The sequence below is a fragment of the Pseudophryne corroboree genome, chromosome 1, assembly GCF_028390025.1.
Source record: "Pseudophryne corroboree isolate aPseCor3 chromosome 1, aPseCor3.hap2, whole genome shotgun sequence".
Lineage (NCBI taxonomy): Eukaryota > Metazoa > Chordata > Amphibia > Anura > Myobatrachidae > Pseudophryne > Pseudophryne corroboree.
The window spans coordinates 552,611,152-552,617,151 of record NC_086444.1 but is presented as its reverse complement, the minus strand read 5'-3'; the positions used below and the strand labels follow the sequence as shown (position 1 = coordinate 552,617,151).

Here is a 6,000-nt window from a genome sequence, read left to right as displayed (position 1 = left end):
GGATAATCAATCCTAGTACCAATAATTGTTTCTTTCAGTGGTGCTCCCAAGAGTCAAATTTAAGCAGTCGAAAAAAAAAAAAAACAAAGAAGTGTTGGAAAGTAGACTCTTTTTTGGGAGCACTCTAATTCAGAGGGTGGCAATGTAATTTATTAATACTGATAAACCATTTTTATTAGGTAACACATAGAATAAAATGTAAGGAGTATCTACGTGAAAAATTAGAAGCTTTGCGAAAATATAGAACAGATTATAAATAATACGTGATATCCATATCACAATATACCAGTTGCCGGAAATTAATGGCTGTGGTAACAGAATTCATTAATTATTGCACATTAAGAATCATGTACTGTATGACCATCATTTGTTCAGCAGATATTCATTGTGGATTACAATAAATGCAGAGAGTTAAATCATAGGTCATGTGAGAGTCGGGTACCCAGTAGTATATATGTAGGTGATACTATATAGGGGAGTCAATTTCTTGCAGTACCAGGGTGTTCAGAGGTGGTCTCCCATCCTAGTACTAACCCGGCCTTTCACTGCTTAGCTTCCAAGGTCAGAAGAGATTGGGCATCTCCAGTGATGTATGACCGCAAATATTGTACTCACCCTCTTGAGTCACCTAAGTGTATGCAGCCACCTGGTTTAGTCACCCTGTGACATAGCAGCCACAAATAAGATATAAGCATGGGTGACGGCCTGTTTTGTGGAAAAAAGGTTTTTTAAACCACACAACATCCACAAATAGGGCTTGCCTTTCACCGATGCAAACCAATTTTTTGGAGATCCAAGTACCCAATATTTTGGGTGCGGATGACACTATAGGGGAATCAATTTGTTGCAGTACCTGGGTGTTCAAAGGTGGTCACCCATCCTATTACTAGCCCGGCCTTTCACTGCTTAGCTTCCAATGTCAGAAGAGATTGGGCATCTCCAGTGAGGTATGACCCCAAATATTGTACTCACCCTCCTGAGTCATCCAGGTTTATAAATTGTGATTGGCAGAAATTGAGATTTATATATACATATGGTACAATGGTCAAAAAATTAAATGAGATAATGTGCAGCCACCTGGCTTAGTCACCCTGTGACATATCAACCACAGATAACAGTATACATATGAGTGAAGGCCTATTATGTGGGTAAAATTCCTGAACACCACACAATGTCCACAATTAGGACTTGCCTTTCACTCCTAGAAATGCCCAAAGGGCACCAGAACGGCCGTGCCAAATTCAATCACTATATAAGTGCAGGATATAATTATGCTGCACAGCATGAATATGGCAATAAGTTTTCAAAATAATCAATTATAATACACCCCTATGCACTAAACCTGACAATAGCTGTGAGATGCCTGATGCCTAGAACCTCAAATGAGTACCTGCGTGATTATAGGAAAGCAGGATAGAACTAGGTGCTTGTAGATAATTTGCACAATTTTTGATTTGCTTGAGCCTAATGAGCTCTAAGTTCAGAGCGTTTGCTGAAATTTGCCATTGTTGAATATATAAATTTCAAAGGAGAAACACAGTCAATGATACCTGTAAGGTTATTATTAGCTTGCTATTGATGTTTATAGATAATCCCAGCTATGTATACCTTAATGCTGAGGGTATACAGTCCTTGTGGTATTGCTGGTTAGGACAGTTTATCCAGTATTGCTCTTTAACATAGTATAGGAGTGACAATGTGGCTGGAGAATAATGTATCACTTCTAATGGCTGCTAATTGCTCAAGGAAAAATGAAAAAAGAAAAAAGAAGAAGAGAAGAAAAAATTGTGCTGACAAGCTGATAATTTTATGTGCAGATCGCAAAAAACGGAGTGCGGGGTATGCGATACCAGCTTTTTTGACCATTGTACCATATGTATATATAAATCTCAATTTCTGCCAATAACATAGTAACATAGTAACATAGTATCTGAGGTTGAAAAAAGACAATTGTCCATCGAGTTCAACCTATTTGTGGTCTCCTATGCATGATGATTTGACTAAAATTTCTGACTGATGCTGCTGTCAGCCGTTGCATTTTATCCCTATTTATAGTAACTATAATGCATGACTATGCACCATACCCCTGGATATCCTTATCCATTAGGAATTGATCTAACCCATTCTTAAAGGTGTTGACAGATTCCGCCATTACAACTCCCTCGGGCAGGGAATTCCAAACACGTATTGTCCTTACCGTGAAAAAGCCTTTACGCCGTATTGTGCGGAATCTCCTCTCCTCTAACCTGAGCGAGTGACCACGAGTCCTCTGTGTTGATCTAACCAAAAACAGGTCCCGCGCAAGCTCTGTGTATTGTCCCCTTATATATTTGTAGATGTTGATCATATCCCCTCTTAGTCTCCGCTTTTCCAATGTAAACATGCCTAGTCTTTCAAGCCTTTCCTTGTATTCCATCGTCTCCATGCCCTTAATTAGTTTGGTCGCCCTCCTCTGAACCTTTTCTAGCTCCAGGATATCCTTTTTGTAGTACGGTGCCCAGAATTGTACACAGTATTCAAGGTGTGACCTCACTAGTGATTTATATAACGGGAGTATAATACTCTCATCCCTAGCATCAATACCCCGTTTTATGCATGCTAATATCTTATTAGCCTTCTTTGCTGCAGTCCTACTTTGGGTACTACTGCTTAGCTTGCTATCTATGAGGACACCTAAGTCCTTTTCCAGTACAGAATCCCCTAATTTTACCCCATTTAGTAGGTAGGTGTAATTTTTGTTCTTGTTACCACAGTGCATTACCTTACACTTGTCTGTGTTGAAGCGCATTCTCCATTTGGCTGCCCATGCTACTAATTTAACTAAGTCGTTCTGAAGAGACTCGGCATCCTCCTCTGTATTTATAGCCTTACACAATTTGGTATCATCTGCAAAAATTGACACCATGCTCTCTAGACCTTCTGTTAGGTCGTTAATGAAAATATTGAACAATAGCGGTCCTAATACTGAGCCTTGCGGCACACCACTTAGCACTTCAGTCCAAGTTGAAAAAGATCCATTAACCACAACGCGCTGCTCCCTATTATCTAACCAGTTTTTGACCCAAGTGCATATTGTGCTTCCTAGCCCTGATTCTTGTAGCTTGTAGATAAGTCTCATGTGTGGTACAGTATCGAACGCTTTGGCAAAGTCTAAATAGATTACATCCACGTCTTTACCCTGATCTAGGTTTGCGCTTACTGTTTCATAAAAGCCAAGTAAGTTGGTTTGACAGGATCTGTCCTTCATAAACCCATGTTGATTCCTTTTAATGACCTTATTGGTTTCAAGGAACTTCTGAATACTATCTCTTAGAATACCTTCCAATACTTTCCCCACTATAGATGTAAGACTAACTGGTCTATAATTACCTGGTTCAGCTTTACTTCCCTTTTTGAATATAGGCACTACTTCCGCTATACGCCAGTCTTTGGGAACCATACCTGATATAACTGAATCCTTAAAGATCAAAGATAGCGGTTTTGCCAGTTCAGAGTGAAGCTCCATTAGAACCCTTGGATGAATGCCATCGGGCCCTGGTGATTTATTAATCTTTAAATGTTTTAATCGGTCACAGACTACTTCCTCGCTTAAATAAGTACCTATCAGTGTCATATTCTCATTATTGAGATTGTGTGTCAGTCCCTGAATTGGGTCCTCTCTAGTGAATACTGTTGAAAAAAACTCATTTAGTGTGTCCGCTATGTCATTATCATTTTTGCTTAAGACTCCCAACTTGTCTTTTAAAGGGCCTATACTCTCCTTCTTTAATCTCTTGCTATTAATGTATTTAAATAATTTTTTGGGATTCGCTTTGCTTTCCTTTGCTACTAGTTTTTCAGTTTCTACTTTAGCCGCTCTTATTTCCTTTTTGCAAATTTTGTTACATTCCTTATAGTGCTGAAATGACTCTGCTTCCCCGTCAGATTTGTATTTTTTAAATGCTCGCCTTTTCTTGCCCATAAGTTCCTTAATCTTTTTGTTAAGCCACATCGGTTTATGATTTTTATTCCTTTTTTTGCTACTCATAGGAATACATTTGAGTGTATTTTTAGCTAGCAGGAATTTTAGTACCTCCCATTTCTGCGTTTTTTTTTTCCTAAAAACAAACCTTCCCATTCAATATCCCTGAAAAATACTCTCATCTTTTCAAAATTTGCTTTGCTAAAGTTTAAAGTCCTAGTTGAGCCAGTATAGGGCTGTTTATAGAAACTGATATTGAATGTGACCATATTGTGGTCGCTGTTTCCTATGGGTTCCCCAACTATAATACCTGATACCAAATCCCCATTGTTTGTTAATACCAGGTCTAAGATTGCATTGTACCTAGTTGGTTCCTCAATTAGTTGGACTAAGTAGTTATCATTAAGTGTGTTTAAAAACATATTGCCCCTAGCAGTATCACATAAGTCGTTTTTCCAGTTTATCTCTGGATAGTTAAAATCTCCCATCACTACTATGTCTCCTACTCCTGCTGCTCTTTCAATTTGCTTTAGTAACAATTCATCATCAGATGCGTTGATACCAGGCGGCCTATAGCATACACCCAATACTAACTTTTTTATTCCTTTTTCCCCGCATGCAATTTCTACCCATAATGTCTCAACAGTGTCTACAGTCCCCTCCTGAATATCTTCCCATATATTAGGTTTTAAAAACGGCTTTACGTAAAGACACACCCCTCCACCATTTTTATTTAGTCTGTCTCTCCTAAACAGTGTATAGCCCTCTAGATTGACTGTCCAATCATGAGATTCATCCCACCAAGTTTCAGTAATGCCTATAATATCATACTGTTTGCTTGCTGCAAGTATTTCTAGTTCACCCTTTTTACCAGTAATGCTTCTGGCGTTTACATACATACAACTAAGATAAGTATTTTCCCTTGCGTTAGGGACATCTTTTACCTTTTGTAGCAAGGATGACCTGTAATCGTCATTGGTTAGTGCTTTGGTATAATCCCTTTTAGTACCCATGTTAGTAACCTTACCGCCTGCTCTTACCCTCCCCCCAACTTCTCTCCCATTTCGTTTACTACCGCCATCCCCACTATTCTCACTGAATGACCCGCAGTTTCTAGCTAAACCCTCCCCCCAGGCTCCTAGTTTAAAATCTCCTCCAACCTTCTAACCATCCTTCCCCCCAGCACCGCTGCCCCCTCCTCAGTCAGGTGCAATCCGTCACGACAAAAGAGATGGCGCCTGACTGAGAAGTCCGCCCAGTGTTCCAGGAACACAAACCCCTCTTTCCTGCACCAATCCCTAAGCCACACATTTACCTCCCTAATCTCCCTCTGCCTCCCTGGACTAGCGCATGGCACGGGTAATAATTCCGAGAATATTACCTTAGATGTCCTTGCCTTCAGTTTCTTTCCTAAGTCCCTATAGTCTTTCTTAAGGACATCCCACCTTCCGCTAACTTTGTCATTGGTGCCAACTTGCACCAAGACCGCCGGGTCTTTGCCAGCCCCTCCCAACAATCTATCTACCCGGTCCGCGATGTGCCGTACCCGAGCACCCGGGAGACAACAGACTGTACGGCGATCACGGTCCCGGTAGCAGATTGCCCTATCTGCCTTCCTGATGATAGAATCCCCTACCACCACCATCTGACTAGGTATCTTTTATCCCAACCGCGCCAGAGGGACCGCACCTCTGGATGCTAGAGGGAGCAGTCTCCTCCGGCACCGTCATTTCTTCACTATCATCCTCCGATTCCTCGTCCAATCGGGCAAATTTGTTCGGGTTTGATAGTTTAGAGATGTCGTGCCTCCCCCTCTTTTTCTTCCTTCTAACTGTGACCCAACTGGCTACCTGATCATCATCCTCTTCTACCAGTGACCCCTCCCGCAACTCCTCCACCGTTCTGTCTAAACTACGCTCGAGATTGTGAATCCCCCTCAGTCGCGTAACGGTTTGCTCTAGATCAGTTACCTGGGCTTCCAGGGCAACCGTTTGCACACACCTCGTGCAGATGTAATCACACTGGGCCGGTAGCTCCAG

The 6,000-nt window shown here is 41.1% G+C and overlaps 1 pseudogene; it reads right to left on the bottom strand.

Annotated features, from left to right (window-relative positions):
• Positions 1–484: 484 nt before the first annotated feature.
• LOC134937573 (5S ribosomal RNA) lies at positions 485–604 on the bottom strand (annotated as a pseudogene).
• Between the last annotated feature and the right edge of the window lie 5,396 nt (positions 605–6,000).